This window comes from Palaemon carinicauda, chromosome 7 (assembly GCF_036898095.1).
Source record: "Palaemon carinicauda isolate YSFRI2023 chromosome 7, ASM3689809v2, whole genome shotgun sequence".
NCBI lineage: Eukaryota > Metazoa > Arthropoda > Malacostraca > Decapoda > Palaemonidae > Palaemon > Palaemon carinicauda.
The window spans coordinates 173,430,300-173,450,299 of NC_090731.1; the positions used below are offsets into that span (position 1 = coordinate 173,430,300).

The 20,000-nt window shown below is 39.8% G+C and overlaps 1 pseudogene; it reads right to left on the reverse strand.

The window, feature by feature from the left end:
- The window catches only part of LOC137644665 (aromatic-L-amino-acid decarboxylase-like), a 48,822-nt pseudogene that overhangs the window by 7,197 nt on the left and 21,625 nt on the right, over nucleotides 1–20,000 (reverse strand).

A 20,000-nucleotide genomic window follows, 5' to 3' on the forward strand; every position in this document is an offset into this window, starting at 1 on the left:
TAGTGGTTTTCTTTTTTACTTTAAATCTGTGGCCATATTTTTCTTGTGGAGAATGAGCTTTGTTTAGTGGAGAGGACAATGGTGTTATAGTATCTTCGATTTCCAAAGAGGCATCTTGAAATGCCTCTCTCTGAGACTTACCAATGGGTGTGAGAAAGTCAGTTTCATCATCAGTCTATTCGGTTGAACAGCTTTTTCTTAAATACTGACTCTGGAAACCTTTCATCTAAAGACCCAGATGAATCATCAATGGCTTGACTTTCATCTGTATCTAGCTTACGGCCTTCCTGAAGTTGTAACCATCCACAGTGTTTCACAGGGGTACAGGGGAAATTGTACCTTTGCTTTTCTGGCGAATACTGACATATCGAGGTAAGCTGAAATCACTTTCATCTAATAACTCACTATCAGGTTCACTCTTCTTTGTTCTGTTCTCTACTCTACCTGAAGAATCTTCACTTTCACAGAGTTCATCACTGTTCTTTACACTGGAATTTTCTGAGGATTCATCTGTTTCAAATAAAAATCTAGATTTAGATTTCTTTCCAGTAAAAGTAGGACTCGGGATCATAATCTGATTCGGCCTCAGCTTTGCTGGAGTTCCGCCAATTAGAAAAATTTTGCGTTGGAGTACTGCTCATTAAATTGTTGTTCTCGATGTTGCCAATCACTTGGAGATCATCAAACATCTTAGCCTTCGTAGAGGAGGCATCAGCATTCAAAGAAGGGAAAAGGTCTACTTTGTTTAATACTGTTGTTACATGCAGCACTTTTTATTATCCTTTTAAAATCGGGAAGACACTCCTCTTCTGAATCTTCTATCTCTCCCTCTGGTTCTGAAACAACTTTGCTCCAATATGAATTGGACTCGTCTGACTCCGGCATATATGCTTCATTGCTTTCAGACCTTATCTTGAACAGCCCAAACCGATGAGAGTGGGAAGTAGGGCCACATTCTTCATCATCGCTTTCTGGAGTGCCTGGAATGAAATCAGGAGAATTCTCTACCAAAGTCACTAGCCCAGAATCAACACCACTTGTGCTAGCATCGGATGCCCTCCCTCTCCACTGAAGAAAACTCATTTTCAGGTATTGTGACCCTCAGGAGTAACTGGGTAGTTTTGACATAATCAAATCCTATTTTTCAGGGCAAGGTGATAAAAAAAAAAAAATATTAACGCAGAAATCCACTGCTCTGCGTAATCTTTGAGCATAGAAGTTTCTGCCCAAAACAACCAAGAGTCTCCATTGACCAGAATTAGGGTAAGGAATTCTGGTGAATATGGTAAATTATTTGCAAAATTTGGCGTGATATCTGCAACTCTGGTCAATAGAAACTGCTTTTTATTTGGTCCAGAATTCTCTAGGCTCTAAGATAACCATTAACAATGGATTCATGGGATAACAAAGCAACTTTACAGAATTTTGTAGACTCTTAGTATCAAAAGTTAGTTGCATTTCCCTAATTACCTTGCCCTTGAATATGTAAAGTGTATACTGTTAAAAACTTAAAAGGTAATTTCCATGTTCTTTACCTTTCATACTGTGCACTTGTATGATTTAGCGTCATTTTGTATATTTAGGGATTTACTACAGCAGTCAATGCTACAGTATTGAAATAAGAAATTGAATTAATATTTATAATAATTTTAATATACAGTACTTTGACAAGATTAAATACAAAGATTTTATTAAAAATGTTGAACCTAAAACTCTCGGAAAAACTAAACTAACTGTTGTGTTGTAAAAAACCATAATCATATAATTGAAGCTGTATGGAGACCACATAAATTTTGGTCTTCACAATGTCAAGTATTTGTGTATAATGTTCCTAGAATTTGTGTTAATATTCCTTACTATATAAAGGAACTGTATGTGCATAATTGATTGTATATACTGTATTAAATTTTTCGAAATATTCCAGGTACACTGGATCCAGAACTATCGTTCAAAGCTCGGGTTAAGAAGGGTATGGGCAATCCAAGAGAAGCACAAGCTGGAGAAGAATGGTGCAGTTACTCAAATTGGAAAAAAAGGCTCATACTCGCAGCAGACATGAGTATAGTGAAAAATGTAGATTAACCTACATGCTGGCAGTAACGTGAAGCAGCCTGCATGTAGAAGTACTGCAGCTTGAAGAAGCTCATGATCAAGTTATGCATCTCCTCAACCAACTCAAACCAGCTCAAATGGAGAGTGCAATTTTGATAGCTAGTCCAAACAAGCCAACACATGGAGTTCAAGATGAGGTAACCTGAAGGTTCCCATTGATGGCGTAACCCTCCAGTTCTTCTCGAGATAGTGTGAGAGGAGGCCCTGAAACAAATCTGGTCATCCTTCAGTCTCGGCTTCCTAACTATCCGGTTTTTCGTGGACCTCATTGGAGCTGGCGGTTTGGAAGTACCCACTTCCCAGAGTGTGCAAACTAGGACCAGGTTGCCAAAGAAGGGCGGAAAGCATGCTGGTGTTTCTCCTGGGAAGAGGAGGATTTCTGGGTACGTCTATACTTCGGCTTGTTCGCTGCTACAGGAGAAGGGAGACTACTGTGAACTCCGCTTCTCGTGCAATGTTGATTAACACCAGGTCTTCTAACATTCTCTGAAGGACAGAGTGGCCAGAATAAATAATCCAGGATCTTCCCATCGCAGAAGCCTGGATGACGATGTGGTTGAATGCCACCAATCCCCACAAACTTCTAGAGAATAGAGGAGTGTCACCCTAATCATCCCTTGCACTCACTCAAGAAAAATATTAATCGGGATAACAGGGCAATAGAGAATACTGTACAAGTCACCACTCCATATCCAGCCGCTTGTATTGCGTGGATTTTCTCATCTTCGGAAGAGGAAACAAAGAGTTGCTCCCACCATTCCTTAACCTCTCCCAGTAGGAAGATCACTGGCATTGACAGAAGTGCACCTACAATGAGGCCTCTCATCCCCGACCAGTCAACGTCGTCAGAAATCAAATTAATTTGCATGGACGCCCAAGGAAAACACTTGCATATGAGAGAAATCAGAAGTTCTGTGGCCTCATTCAGGAAGTTGAGCAACATTTAGTTGCTTGCCAACAGAAGGTAGATCGCCTTTCCCTCCCCAGATCATACCTATTGAGAAGGAAGCATTGGCAATCTCCCCTGCCTTTGAGAGGAAGTTCAAGATCAGCCGGTTGTCCTCTGTCAACTTCGAAGATGTATGCCCGGAACCAGAACCCTCAGAATTGAGTCCCTCTTCTATGGAAACGACAACAGCTGCCATACATTACGTCGCCTCCTGGCTTCACCACTGATCTCCCTCAACAGTATTACAAGGAAGGATTTGAGCAAATCTGAGGTTCAGAAGAGATATACAGACTTCATACTTTCAGGGTGATGGCGATATTCTTTATGACGCACCATAACCTCGACACCTGCGCTAACTGGGTCACAAGGAGATGAAATTCAGTCTAATACAAGCTCCACAGAGGGTCAGGTAGCAGGAAGGCCTTGAAGTTAAGAAACTCCCCCTTCAACTCGACTCGGACGCTTTCGCCCAAAGAAGTGAATTGGATGATTAAATTGCTGAAGGAAGATGAGCCAAGACTTGATCTTCTAGAGGGCAGCTTTGTTATAGTGTGTGGGGGCAGGTAAGCACATGCTAGGACCCTTCCCCAGGCTCGACCCCATCATCACACCCCTGCATTTGTCTGAGAAGCAGAAAAGAATGTAGGTTTGTAGTGAAGGAAAATGCAAATTACTAATTTTTTATCTGCACAGATTAATATAAAAATTGTATACTTTTTTGTTTAATTGGTGGCATGCCTTGCTACATATAATAGAAAGGTGAAAGAAAGCTAGAGTAAAGATTATTAAGCTTGGGAAAATTTAACTATATCTTTGAAAAAGATAAAAGCCATTACTGTATATATCTGGGGTAACTAATGAACTGTACATTATATCTTTGAGAAGTGAAGAGCAAGTGACCATTTTATCTAAGGCCTCGCACATACACACACAATAACAGGTAGGGGGTCTTGTTTTGTGATGCTTATTTCAAATTTTAACTAAAGTGATACGCTAGGTTGTGATTTACGGAATGGCCCGTCCATAAATAATTGTTCTTATGTGAGCCAAATTGTTTTATCACCTTTTAAATAAAATATGAGAAAATGGAAGCTATTCTTTTTACTTTGGTACTTTAAAAAGTAGTACACTTTTGTATATTATGTTAAGTTTTAACCATGTAACTTTAATTAAGCATTGACCATTAATTTTACATTTTTGCTGGAGCATTTTAATGTAGCTTGAAAAATACAATCACAACTATTACAATTACTGTGTTATTATTTCAGTTTCACTTTGTATTATACTATGACTTTCTGCTATATTTCTGGCAGATGGTATGAAGGTCTTTTCCACCACAAAAGTTTTTGCCGAAATATACGATATCCATAGCTTAAGAAGTGGTACATATGGAAGCCGCAATATATTTAACACCAGTGGAAAGGCCATAGAGGTAAAGACAATGCATGAGGGCCTTGAAACTTGATAAGAAATTCATACATTAGAGTTTGTACAAAAAGGTAAATGGAGGGAATTGATCTGATACCTTCAATAATCAGCATCAATGTGTTTGGTCTATCGAAAAACTATGGTGAGGCAGAATCCTCAAGTAAATTGTATTTTTCCTAACTAGATAAAACAGTCAAAACCAGAGTCCTTTAATAGGTGTATCACCTTGGAACTTACCAGAGTTCCTGAAGGGTAGGGAGGAACACTCACAACCTCCTTGCAGCCAATTTGATCTGCACCTAGGGCTTGCAGAGGTGAATGAGGTGGGAAGCACAGTATAACTTCTGGGTTTGTATGGCGAACAAAAAAATTTCCAATACAGATACAAACCCTAGTTCTTTAAAAAGAGACTTGTCCTTAGGTGGGAAGAAGTATGTGAAATCAAACTGGCAGGTTTTAAAATAATGAGATATAATGCACTTGGTCCTTGAGAGGAGAAAGTGTATAGACTCCAATCCACCTCCTCGGACCTAAAATTCAAGTGATAGGGCTACGTTTCTGGCATGGAGGAATCTGAAGAAATTTTTTCTTCAATATATCCCAAAGAGAAATTTTCTTCAATGTAAGGCTAAAACAAAGTGATAGGTTTACCTTACTATCCATCATCCCCCTCATCAGAAGGAGGGGGGAAAAGCACTTCAAAATGGATTATGGTAGCTTATCTGCATCAAGGTATGATCCTGCGACACAATGGGTCGACTGCTGCACTCCAAGGAAAGAGACGAAAGTAAAAAACGCCAGATAGTTTCCTCTGTCATAGACTGGAGTTCCAACTGTTATCTTAAGGCAAGATGCATCTTGTCCTGTGAGGGATTGGTACGCTAGAACACCTGCTGAGCTGCTACCACAGGTCCTAAAGAAAATGTATCTCAAGGCTTGTGGGTGCATTCCTGTAAATAGTGGGCTGTGATGGATGTCTGGAGTTTCCAGGACTTGGACCACTGACAGGTCCTTCCAAGTGTGGCACGTGCTCATGAGCACAAGCCTGTGGCAGTTCCAGCTCACTTGCTGGCCTGAGTTTGTGCTGTTAATATTACCTTGAAGCCTGATGGAGCTGGTATTGAAGATCTTTCTTTTGATCCTGCCAGAGTTGATCAAGAGGTTCTGTAGTTATGAACTGAAGGTTCGAGTCCCCTTTAGGTGCTGTCTTAGTGCTCTCATGGAGGAAAGAAGTATATTGTCCAAATTTTCAGTTGGTTGATTTGAACCTCATATTTACGGCCTGATTCAGAGTTTTTGCCACAAACTCTGGAACGAAGGAGAGCTACAGGTTTCTTCATCCTTCGCAATGACTACGTAGATATGATAAGCCATGCAGCTCTCCCACTCTCTCTGTACAGGATAAGACCAGTAAGAAGACCATCCTTGTCAGATGCCTGCCATAAAGGCTCTTAGGAGGGGCTTTTTCAGGGACCTCAAGAAGTCTGGTCACTTTGTACAATGCCCCCCAGAGAATAGGACTACTCAAAGCTCTTCATGAGCATTGCTTACTCCCAATACGAGGACAGGGCCTACCCTTCTCAGTCTGAAGATTTGGCTCTGAGACTGAGAGGAGCTTCTCTATATGCAGAAACACAAGGAAGTTTGCAAACAGTTGAATACAGGCTCTGAGAGTAGTACTACTTCTATGGTACCAATCCCAGAAGATGGACCCTTTTGCCAGGTAGACTGCAGTGTAAGGCTTTCAAAGGTATCCAGACATTTCCTGCAGTAAACATTGCGAAAAGCCTTTCACTCGATGTTGGATAGCTTCAACCCGAGAAGTGACAGGGTTGTCAGAGTTGTGGTACCTATGCAGGTGGGCTGGTAAAGACAGGGAAAATGATTAACACACTTGGAATCTGTCAGAAACGCTGGAAGATTAGGGTACTGTTTCTGCTTGGGACTACCAACATTATGTTGAGGTTTGGAGCAGAAAGCATCCTGTTTACCACCCTTTGAATCCTGCAAAACGGCAGAAAAGCATAGATGTCTGGGCCATACCAAGGATGTTGAAATGCATAATCTAATGTCGCTGCCTGACCTGGAACTGTTAAGCAGTAAATCGCGAGTTTCTTGAAGTCGTCGCAAAAAGATCGATCGTTAGGAACCCCACAAAGTCAAGAGGCTCCTTACCACTTGAGGTTAAAAGGACCATTCTGATCAGACAACTTGTCTCTGTCGACTTACAGCGTCAGTTATTACATTCCTTTTGCTGGGGAAATATCTCGCCAGTAGCTCAACTCCGTTGTTCAGTGCCCGCTCGTGAGCTTGCATCTCTTTACTTGCAGAGTTGCTGTGAAAGGGTACCTCTTTGCTTGCTAACGTGTGCTACTTTGGTAGTGTTGTTCTTCATCAAGGATACAGAGTGGACTATCAGGTCCTGTAAGAATGACTGAAGCCACAAGAGTGTTACTTTCAGTTCCATTAGACGGGTGCCCCAACCTATATTTGACACGTCCAAAAAAAGAAGTAGCTTTGGGGAAGGACACTGCAAAAGTTCCTTTCAAGTGATTCACTTCCCTCAGCCACCAGACTAGATCAGGCCTCACTATTTGATGGGATGGGCTACTCATTGGGGACCAGTGTCTCTTCAGACACTATAAAAGTGACCACTGATGTACACAGGAGGGACATAGTTCTCTGTTGACAGATGACCCAATGACTTCTGCTAAAGACGTGATGGTAGATATTGATGATGTAGAAAAGGGCGCACTATTTTTCTGAGTCTTGTGACCTGAATGACAGATGGAAAGATTCTTCCCTTTGTCGTGCCCATGAACATCCCTAGATATTCTATCCTCTGCTTGGGCATGAGGCTGGACTTCGCCAGATTTACCATGATCCCAAGACTCTGGCAAAAGGAAAGAAGTTTGTTCTATGATTGAAGGAGCTGCCTTTGGCAGGATAAGAGGATCAGTTAATTGTCCAGGTATCTGAGCAGCCGAATTGCGGTGGCATGCGCTTGAAGTAGATACGATTGAATAACTGCGTGGTCCGTCACCAGTCTAAGAAAAGAACTTTGAATTGAAAGACCCTTCCCCCTCAGGACGAAGTGGAGGAATTTTCATAAGTGAGACACTGGGATCTGGAAATATGTCTCTCGGGTTCAGATAGGAGTATAAAATAATTTTTCCGATGGCCTCTCTTACTATGCTTGCTATCTCCATCTTGAACGAAGTTTGTAGTACAAACTTGTTCAATGCAGAGAGGTCGATTACTGGTCTTCAGCCTCCAGTTGACTGAAGAAGTCTGGAAACAAACTTGTCCAGAACCATTTATAGTGTGCTCTTTTCCATCATCCTTTGTACTTCTGCCTAAAGAATCTGGTCTTTCTGCGAGTTCAGATGATATGACAACTTTGTCGTCGGATTTTTAGTGTGGAGAAGATGAAAGCCAGTGAATGGGAGGTAGTACCGTGTCTGAGGACCTTCCCTGTCCAGGCCACATCCTCATGGTACTGTTACCTTTCCCACCAGCTTGCTAAGCATCTCCCACTCGTGGCAATTGCAGAAGAGATTGCTTTCCCTAATGGGTTTTAGCGCCCTTTCTGGACTGGCCAAAACGGAGACAAAAGGGTTACGGTGAATCTGCGGCTCTTCTGACAGACTGAGTTGTTGGTGTAGTAGATGCTCTAGCTTTCTGAACCCTAGAGGTCTTTTTAAGGGCTGACTTCAAGGTCATAGTCTTACTCCATGGAGTTGGTCCTACTGTTCCAAACATGTTAAACATAACGATATGGTGGAAGAGTCCTGGTTAGACATCACTTTTCCACATCACAGTGAGAAATAAAAGAAGGGGTGCTGTAGAGTAGAGTGGGGTGTGGAAATAAGGAAATTATTAAAACCCTTCTAATCTTCAAATGAAAGTTACTTCCTCTGGTGGATAAAGACCTGAGCTGCGCCTAATGGGGGTGGCATTCCTCGAAGCCAAAACCTCCCATTGACCAACTTATTCGGCAAATTTGGAAGCTACAGAATCTCAATGTTTAAGGCCCTAATTGGTTCGCTGGTTGGTGACTAGTGGGCAAGGAATGTAACCACATTTGCTACGGACAGAGCTAGGGACGTGGTAACTTATTGGAAACATCACTGCCTTGCGATCTGCCGGACTTAGGTTCGAGTCATGCTCAAGTTCAATAGTTTCTTGTAGCGTCTGCAACCTCACTATCCTTGTGAGCTAAGGATGGGAGGTTAGGTAGAGCATATAGGTCTATCTGCCGAGTCATCAGCAGTCGTTATCAGGCCCTCCATGATACTAGCTTGGATGGAGATGGGGCTTGGGCACTGATTATATGTATATATTGCCTGTCTCTAAGGCATTGTCCTGCTAGAGCACTGTCCCTGTCCCTTGCCTCTGCCATTCATGAGTGACTTTTAAACTGTCTGGACAGAGCCTGAGAGCAAGCGAAGAAGGCCAGTGGTCTTACGATGATGCTGCCTGGAGACTGATAATTGCCGTAGCCTTCATTTTCGCATACTGATACTGAGAAGATAGTAGATTTCACCCTCAGTCTATCTCTTGCTGTACTCAGTATTAAGGTTTAAACCTTGACAGCTACGTTTACTGGCAAAGGCAAAACCTGGAATCCTCAAGGACACAAAATTGTCGGTCTTGAGAGCACTGGGATTAAGAGATTCTTCCAAATCGGATTCTTACAGTAGTGCATGCCACCTTGGAGTTGTGTGTAAGTGGAGTACAGTAGTGCTTGCAATCGGATCGCACGCTAATAGATAGGTGCGTGACCTTTTTAGAGCTCATTCAAGCATATAAATGCTTTAAGTTCAATGATTGCGTGAACAAATGAATGCTCCACATCAACAGCATAAGGTGTCAATTGAAGAGACCGATCATGAACATGAAAGCGAGTAAAAGCTCATGCAATTGTAAACAGGAGAACGTGCAGGAACAAATATTGTCTGAAGAATGTGGTAAATGTAGAGCACACGTAAACCGGTAATTTCTCATGAGAAGGACCATCCTAATTCTCTCAGCGGAGAGATTCATCTTCTAAGGATGTAAAACTATGCCTCTTCTCAGCAAGAGGCTGAATCCCTGGGAGAGCAAACTATATTCTTTTCATGATTCCGAGAAGTCGGCAAACTGTATGTTTATAGGGGAAATGTCACTCCCGTAAGAGTATGCTTCTGAGAAGTCAGCAAACTGCACGTTTACAGGTGAACTGTCACTCCTGTAAGAGCATGCAAGTTCCTCTGGGGGCGAAAACTAACAGGTAAGGTGAATGCACGCATAGCAACTTACTAAAGACACACCCATGAACAGCTGAAGTGGCAGATAGAGCACAATTAGTGCACTAATGCTTAGGCTCGTCATCTTTGGTGAATGAGTCACTTGGAATCTTGGGGGACACTGTCCCATGGGGAGAATAACGGCAAGAGTCATGTATATTAAACTCTTATCGATTAGTCTTAAAGGACTACTTCATCCATAAAGGGGAAAAGGCGGAGCCCTTTCTTTCTTGCCTGCAGTGTGAAGAGATGGAGTACCATAAAGTTCTCCTGCTATTAACATTGTGTAACAATGTTCCACTTTCTTTACTACAATGACATTGTCAACACCAGTCGATACTTGCAAGAGAATAATCAGCAATAGGAATGTTGTTAAACAGGTTACACAAGGTTGCAAAATCTATTTTCTTCCTTAATTTCCCTTGCACATAACTGCCAACAATTATCTAGGAGAAAAAATGAGAAAAGCCAGTTTATAGTGCTGGGAGTATGTCTACTCTCCAGTGGCTGAAAGTAAAGTGGCTACTCGGTTAGAATGTAGTGGGGGTACGGGGCTTCCGCTCTACCCTACAGTAACTACCAATACCTCGCTATGAATTTTAACAACAGAATTCCAGATATGTTGAAACCATACTCCCTATTAAAAAACAAGGGTTTGTATATGTGTAAGAAAAAACATGGTTTTCATTTTACTTCCATTACATAATCCCAAATTCCAACCCTGCTTAGGGTTCGTAGAATCCATTAGAAAATAACCCTATCATCCTCATGAGCTAACAATGGGTGAGTGAATGCCATGACTGTGTAGTTCAGTACTTGTTCACTTTAATGAATCCAGAGTACAGGAGGTCATCAACTCACAAACATTTGGAGATATGAAGACAAATACCATTGAATCATTAAATCTCAGATATTGTATCAAAATATCATAATGAAATACAGTACTGTAATAAAAATTTATATAATTTAATGCAGTAAGCAAGACATTTGCAATATGAAAACGACTATTTCTCGACTTCTGCAGCTGAAAATCATAGGCATGCAAGTTAGGTGAAGCCTACCCTAAGGAAAACTTAACAAAATTTGACTTAAAAACAGATTCTTAGAACCTACTAAGATTATAAGTTGAGAACTTCCTGTACCTTCAATTCTGGACTCTCAAACCTTTGCCCTGCAGTAAAAGTATGTGGCTACTAGCAGCTATTGAGTTCAATAAAATAAGTAAGTAATGCTTGTTCATAACCTTACACCTAAAAATTGAGACTTTCAGGCCTATTGAACTCTTCTTCCCGTAACACCCTCTTCAAGGGAAAGAGTTGCATTGCATAATATGACTACTTACATTATTCCACTATAGTCCATTTCTTTTATCGAGCTAGATTTGCACCGACTCGCAGCGGTGCCCTTTTAGCTCGGAAAATTTTCCTGATCGCTGATTGGTTAGAATGATCTCGTCCAACCAATCAGCGATCAGGAAACTTTTCCGAGCTAAAAGGGCACCGCTGCGAGTCGGTGCGGTGCACTTTTAGCTCAGAAAATTTTCCTGATCGCTGATTGGTTAGAATTATCTCGTCCAACCAATCAGCGATCAGGAAACTTTTCCGAGCTAAAAGGGCACCGCTGCGAGTCGGTGCAAATCTGCATCGCTAAAAGAAATTGACTATAGATCCCCTCATTTTTTATAGAACATGAATTTCTCCAGTTGAACAATGACCCAAGATACACAGTACCGTACTGTATATACTGTACATCAAACCATACTATGCAAGTCTAACCTTTAATTACAATGAATGTATCTGTACATGTACTACAAATACCCTTCAATTTCACAGAAAGCACATGTACAGTAATATACGCAATAGAAAAAACTAACCTGAGGAAAAACACATCCTTAATTTTGGAAGGCACAAGATGAATAACACCATCAGCATTTATGGCTTTTAAAAGAGCTTCGTTGGTTTCATTACTTTTCTGTAAGAAAGAAAATACATTATTCTTTACCTATACAATCTATTAATGTACTTAGACCATTATATTAAGCTCTTAATTGTTTTTTTTGCATCTCAATTTAAAGACTTGATATTCTTAAATTATCGATATAAAAGGTTACAGATTATTTTGTAACTTGTATTAGATGTACTGTATTGTAGTTTGTACCAAACCAAAGATTTTCCATAACCCTTTTACCCCCAATGGACGTACTGGTACGTTTTACAAAACTCATCCCTTTACCCCCATGGAAGTACCAATACGTCCTTGCAAAAAACTGTTATTTACATTTTTTTGTATATTTTTGGTAACTTTATGAAACTTCAGGCATTTTCCAAAAGAATGAGACCAACCTGACTTCTCTATGATGAAAATTAAGGCTGTTGGAGCAATTTAAAAAAATATATATAGCAAAATGTGCTTGAAAAAGAAAACAACTGGGAGTTAAGGGTTGGAAAGATCCAAATAGCTTGAGGGTAAAAGGGTTAAGCTTTCTAAGATGGAGCAGACGCAATGATTTTTTTCCATTTTGCTTTTCATCCATTTTCCTTTCCAGCTTACTTCATGTCTTTTTATTAATCATGTTGGCCAGTGTGAATCTAGGAATGGGACCTGATGGACTAGTTCAACAACCATAAGGTAAAATTGGAATATTGTGTAAAAGGATTGGTATCTACATATTAAATATATGTGTTTTTTTTTTTTTATTTAATTTTAAAATTTTACTTCACAACACGCATGACATTAAAATTATTTTATATACAACAATGTGATTTTAAATAAAGGACCTTAAATTCCCAAGTGTGTGTGACTTACAATTTTCCTTATAAAAAATCAACAGTTCATAAAACTATTGACACTTTTTTCCCTGAATATCCTATCAATAAGCATTTACACGAGCACTATTTTGCCAAAGCTTTTCATTCATAGAATGAGTACCTGTAGCACATTAATTTCAAAGCAAATATGAGTATCCGTAGCACATTAATTTCAGAAAAAAATCATTGAAAAATAGGTTTATTAGCTATATAGAAGGAAAGGTTTGGAGTTTACCTTTCTTTTCTTATTGATTTTCATTGTGCTCACACGTCAATCTTGATTAGGTAAATAAAAAAGTAAAATAATCTGAGAGATAAATCATAAACTATAAAGTAGACGAGAAAAATAAAAAACAATTAATTTGTATTTTTCCTAACTAAACAAACCTGAGTTCTTTAATATGCGTAGTTTCCTGCAAATGAGTCAATAGTAGTTAATGGCAGGTGGAGGGTAGCCCCGCCCAGCCAACAGGCATTGGAGCACTCACTCTAACCTAAATCTAGGACTTGCAAGAAGACTAACTTTAAAATTTGTGATATGTTCTTACACCAATAAGAAACTTGTCCTTAGGTGGGAGGTAACCCTATAACCAAACTGGTTGATTTACTTCCTCTGGATGTCATGGTACAGTACTAGGTCCGGTATAAAAAGCCAAAATGATAACTTCTGCCAGCTTCCCAGTAACCGGGGTCATAGAGATATTACAGGCGACTGGCAGATGGTCATGGAAGAACCTACGTTGGACGAATGGTCATTTATGAGAAATGGATTTGCATATGTTTATGATCATCCTTCTCCTCATCTAGGAGGATGAGGAAGATACTTCTAAAAACTTGACTATACAGAAAATTTACACATTCATGGAGCCCACCTGCATCTAGCATCTGGTCCAGCACATAACAGCATGACTGCCGCATCCCAAAGAGAGGGGAAGAAAGAAGAGAAAAAAGGCCAGACATTTTTACCTCACATTCTAGACTTCTGTTAAAACAGCCATCTTGGACAAGATGCTTCTTGTCCTATTAGGGAGGTAGGTTTGCTATACAACCTGTTTGAGCAGCTACCACTGAACCAAGGGTAAAGGTATCCAGGGACCTGTTGTATAGTCCCGCAAGTAGTGGTCAGGAGAGGATGTCTGCTGTTTCCAAATTCCTGCCTTCAATATTTGTGCCACTGACAGATTCTTTCTGAAAGCTAGGGTAGATCAGATACCTCTGACTTCGTCCGCATTAGCTTGGGATGGGTTTCCATTCCATAACTGGTTGCATGATAAGTATGGCTGATCGTCTCAAATAGTCACAAAGAAATGGTGTTCTTCTTCTACATCCTTCTGGCCGCAAGATCCTCAGTAATGTCATCACAGGAAAGCAAGTCATCCTGATCTCTGCTGTTCACTTCTTTAAGGGAAAGGTTGGAGAAGGACTTGAACCTGGTGATGTTAACGGTTGGGTTTTGGGCCTTGGCAACGAACTCTGGAACAAAGGTGAAGGAACCCTTTCACCCTTCGGTATGTCAAGTGATATACGAAATACCAAGCGACTTGCCTGCACATTTCGCCAAGGCCAAGGCCCACTTAAGAGACCTGAATACTCGAGTGATGTCACAGCTCGTGGTTTGAGTTCCATATGAGGACAAGACAGTTGAAATCTCTTCATGAATATAGACTATTCCTACAAAGAGGAGCTCAAAGCCCTTCAATCTGAAAACTTGGCTTAGGGTTGAGCGATAGCCTTTTACCGCGGAGATTGAGAGGAACTTCCACGGACGAAAGTAGACTAGGAAATCAGTAATCTATTGCAGAGAGGCTCTGGCCTTAGAAGTATCCCCTTTACAACACCATTCACAAAAGATCGTCCACTTTCCCAGGTAGACAGCTGCAGGTATTCAGACGTCTGTGCAGCGCCACAAAAAACCCTTTAAACTTGAGAGAAGCAGTGGCCTATTAGAAATATCCCTGCCTGGCAATTGCTGTACCGTGGTTTGAGTCTCACTCAAGCTCACTAGTTTCTTGTAGTTTTTGCAACCTTACCATCCTTGTGAGCACTTGGGGGAGTCTACAGGTCTAAATGCCGAGCCATTAGCAGTCATTGCCTGCCCCTCCCTGGTCCTAGATTGGGTGGAGAGGGGGCTTTAGCACTCATCATGTGTATATATGGTCAGTCCCTTTCCTCTGCTATTCGTGAGCAGCCTTTAAACCTTTAAACTGTGAAAAGCAATGGAAGCTATTGAGTTGTGCTACCTCTGCAGGTAAGGCTGACAGAGAAGGGTGGGGCATAGGATTAGATCTCTCAGTAACTCAACAGGGAATATCAGCAAAGCTGAATACCATTCAACATGTGACCACTTGGGAGCCACCACGGTAATCCTGAGACCCGATATTGGCAGGCGGCAGGCATCCTCTAATGCTACCAACGGGTCTAGAGCTGGCGAGCAGAATACTGATGGTTTCTTGTTCATCTAAATGACAAACAGATGAACCAATAGTGAACCCAAAAAAGCAAGAAGCCTTTCCACCATGCAAGGATGTAGAGACCATTCCAATCCTACAACCTGCCCCTGGAAAATGAGCGTGTCAGCTAGAACATTCCTCTTGCTGGAATAAACATTGCTGACACCTCTACTGCCTTGTAAATTGCCCTAGTTTGCACCTGCTTTGCCAACTTGCAAAGCGTCTGTGAAACAACGCCCCCTAATTTATTTAAGTAGGCCACTACTGTACACAAGTGCTTTTGTTCATCAATGCTACTGAGTGCCCTATCAAACCGTTAGAAAGTTTGCAATGCTAACAGTGCTGCTTGCATTTCCAGCAGGTTAACATACAGGCGTTTTCCTTCTGTAGACAATATCCCTAAGGCAGTCTGGTTCCTTATGTGCATGCCCCATCCCTCCTTGGATAAGTCTGGCAGTGAGAAGTCAAGTGGAGTTTTCCTGATGAGGTTCTTGTCAGTGGACTATCACCACCTGGCTCTCTGCTTTGTGTTGTTGCTACATTGCCTAAGGGCTTAATAGGGACTGCTAACTTCAGTGTCCCTTTCCTTCCACTACCCCCTTTTCCTGGACTGGAGAGGTTAGGGGCAAAAGGGCAGAGCATTGTCCACACCTTTCTTGGAGAAGAAAGAGACTGGATGTGCAAATCTGGCTGTGGACGTCGTAGGAGTCTTAAGAAGTGTAAACTTTAGGGTAACGACAAGGTTAGATGTTCTGGTTGTTGTTGCTTTTGAAGGGCTAAAGGTAACTGCCCATTAGATAACGGAGTCCTGGCTTGCCTTCCTCCACTTCTCCATCAAAATGTCTACTGCCTTCCGCAGGAGTAGGGCTACAGTCTCTAACACAGATACTTTCCTTATTGATAGTGCCTCCTCTTGCCACTCCTGCCTGATGAAGTGGGAGGCGATGTCATGACTTGTCTTCAGAACCAAATTGTTCCACTTGCTTAGCTGACTTGTGCGCCAAGAAGGTCACAGCCTTGATCCCCGAGAAGATCAAGTTCGTATATATCTTCCTAGTCTCACGTTTTGCCAAATCCTGGGTGATGGCAAAGTATATGACTACACCTGGACCAGTGGTCAATCCATGATGTTGCTTGGAAGATGGCCATGGAAGCACCTCTCATGGTAGCAGACATCAAAAACTGAGATAAGAGTCCGCTAATGAAGATCAAATAGAGGAATAATACCCAAAACATGGAACAACTAAAGAATATGACCAAATCCCCAAGAAAGAAAGGCCTAAAAAATATTGAAAGAATTTGTTGTATTGGTTTCATAAATCTGGGCCACATGGCTCATGTGTTGGGGTTAAGAAACCTATTTTAGCATCAGGAAAACCCACAGATACAATATAAAGTAAAAGATATGAGCAGCACAATAGATGAAAGACTATCACCATAGAAATTTTTGTGCAATTGGAGAAAAAATACACCCCGTATACTTTTTAATTTTCAAGCAAGAATGATACCTACAATTTCATATGAGTTCCAAGTAGTTAAAGAAACAATTAACAATGAGCTAAGGATTTGGGGGGAGGATCTCATTGCTCTGTTTACAGTTGAACACATCAGCCGAAGGGTTTCCTTTTCTTTGGGACAATGAGTGACGCACAGCTATCTTGGCTTAAATAAAGGAGAAGCTGTTAAGTACAGAGCAATAACATATTTGAAAGCAACCTTATCTTCTTGGGTTATACCAGAAATGTTTTATGACCAAGTTGCATTCAATTTTAGCTAAAGTATAGATGCCAATAACAATATCATTCCAAATCATATAAAATCTAAACCAATTCAAAAGATTTTAAGACTCCTTTTTATTCTACAAATAACAACATATCAGTATTGCAGCATCAAGTGCATACAGTTTGTAAATTAAGAGGACTGCTGCAAGGGGTCATTCAAATGATTAGAATATTTTGTTTAATCTCTTATCACAACAAAAGTGCATGAACAAAACTAAATACCAATGGAATAATTCCCAATGCTGGTAAAGTATAGGTTTTACTGTAAAAGATGATAATTAAAAAAAAAAACTTGCAAAGGCTGCCTCTTAAAATATTAATGTAGCCATACAATTACGGACTATGTGAGAGAGAGATCATGCAAGCTTATCTTTAATTTTTTGCATGGAACCAAAAAACCCAACATTACCAGAATAAAAAAAAAAAAATCATAGTTACCTTCAGACGGAAACAAACCAGGCCTAAAGTCACTGGTAGTATAATCTCAAAGCGAGGATCAGCTTTCACATAGTCTTCAAACTCATGTGCCAAAGCCACCTACAAGGAAAAGTAAATTGTTTAAGGTTTTCTTCGAATAACTGTTTGAATGCTGCTCAGTTTGATACATATAATTGATGAGTGAAAGGGTAAAAGCTTTATATTCTCTACAATATTCTTACAGTAATTAAATCTTATTGTAAATACCTGTTTCCTTATAAATTCTTGTAGCATTTTCTTTCCGTACAGACGCATCACAAACCAAAGCTTTAGGGACCTGAAACGGCGTCCGAGAGGTATTTGCCAATGCTGGAAGAGAATTTCTTTCTTTAATTAAGATTTTTACGTAAAATAAATGAGAGAGAGAGATCTAATTATTCATAGAGAGAAAGACAGATTTAGTAATACACAAGGGTAAAAGTTAAGTACTTAAGCACTTATCAAAACAACATATAGTATAAACTGTACATAACTTTATAAACAATTTATTAACAATACTGTACTTAAATAGGTAACTTTTGAACTTAAAATAGTGTTATGGTTTCTAATGTACAATATCAACATACAGGACCTCCATAGTCTGTATAAAATTTTTGAAAAATATTTCAAAAACCATTGGTGAAATATCTTAATCAGATTTGTTTGATTTGTTCTATGTACTTAGCAGTTATTAAAGTTTTTAATCAAACTGAATTTGTATATTTCAGGTACCCTTTTCCCCCAGACATCACTCCCCTGGATTCCTTGCTATCAGCTATGGTAGTATAGTAGAAGGCCATGGGTTGAAGGGCCTCTGCAAAGCACCTAAAGTAAAGCCTAGACTGCACTATCCCCCAAACAGGGACATTCAAATAATACTGGGAGTGGAATATGTTTTCACCTTTGCTACTAACAAAGTTCACAGTTTAAAATGTTATCTATTTGCTCAATATTTTGAGATTACTATAAGTATTTAAGGGGCCCAAACTGTAGGCAAATTACATAGCAAAAACCCTGCACTATTCCCCAAACAGGGGCATTAAAATAAATGCTGGGAGTGGAACATGTATTCACCTTTGCTACTAACAAAGTTCACAGTTTAAAATGTTATCTATTTGCTCAATATTTTGAGAATACTATAATTTAGGGTCCCACACTGTCAGTAAATTACATAGTAAAAACCCTATTTGATGCGAACAGATTGTACTTGCTTTCAGTTACAGTAATACCGCAGGATATAAAAGTTTATCCATACGAAAAACTCATCATACAAAACGACATACGAAGATTTTTTTTGCCTCATATTACGAAAAACTTTTAATGATACGGAAATAAATGCACACTGTTAGGTTAGGTATATTGCATGATTCAAATGCAATTGGCTCTATTTCTTTTTATTTCATTATACGAAAAAAATCATGAAAGCCAGTCCGGAACTAATCAATTTTGCATCCTGAGGTATTACTGTACTGAATAAAACCTGCACAAGGTAAAACAAAGCTAAACTCACCCGATAATCGGGCATCTGTCCTTGTTGATCATGCTTAAGGTAGAGCGGATCAACATTGAAGGCATCCACCACATCATTGCAGTTTTTAAACCTGTTGGATAGAAAAACCATATGCAATACACAATGGTCTTTAGCAATCTTATACGTGTAATTTCTAATTTTACTCCATAATATTAACAACATTTCTTTAGCTCATAACTACACATAAGTTCCACATAAAACAAATGAAATTTCCCTTGTCCTTCAAGAAAAATTTGAAAACATAATGCAATATTAAATAGTCTTTAGCAATCTTACAAGCGTAATTTCTAATTTTACTCCGAAACATTAACAACATTTCTTTAGCTCATAACTACATAAAAGTTCCTTATAAAACATGATATTTCCCTTGTCCATCAAGAAAAAATTGAAAAACAATCTTTCATCATATTACCACATAGCCGAACAGTCAAAGTTGACAAGGAGCCACTTGTGCGGGTTGAAATTAAAGCTTTCTGCCAATTCGATGCCGTCCATTAGGTAACGGAATTCTTCGCATACCATGGCTGAGCCTGAAATATGTGAATACCAAATAGATTCATTTTATATTTTCATGCAGGACAACAGAGAAACATTTCAAGTTTGAATTAATATAGTCACTTGGCAAACACAGGCTTCTTATCAATGGTGATGTAAAATGAGGAAATTATATACGAATGAGGCCACATGTATGATTTCCTATTAATTTTTGGTTTATAATAGGTCCATGAGTATGCCTACTAAAGAAAAATACATATACATCACCAATTTACAATTACAGTTGCAAATTTTATCCAATGCTGACTGAAGAACTGATATTAACACTTATGAAAAATGCATTTATTCACATCAATTCAATAAATTTGAAGTTGGAATAAAATAGTCACTCGGCTAACACAGGCGACGTAAAAAGGGGAAGTTAAGTAAGTGAGGATATTATAGAGGATGCCAATTGTGCTATCATTTCCAATTTATTTTCTGTTTATAATCGATCGGTGAGTAGACCTACAAATGAAAAAATAGCCCAGCAATTCAAAACACAAATAAAGGAGGACCTCAACTTACAGACTTAACCCTTTTACCCCCAATGGACGTACTGGTACGTTTCACAAAACTCCTCCCTTTACCCCCATGGACGTACCGGTACGTCCTTGCAAAAAACAGCTAATTACATTTTTTTACATATGAGAAACTTCAGGCC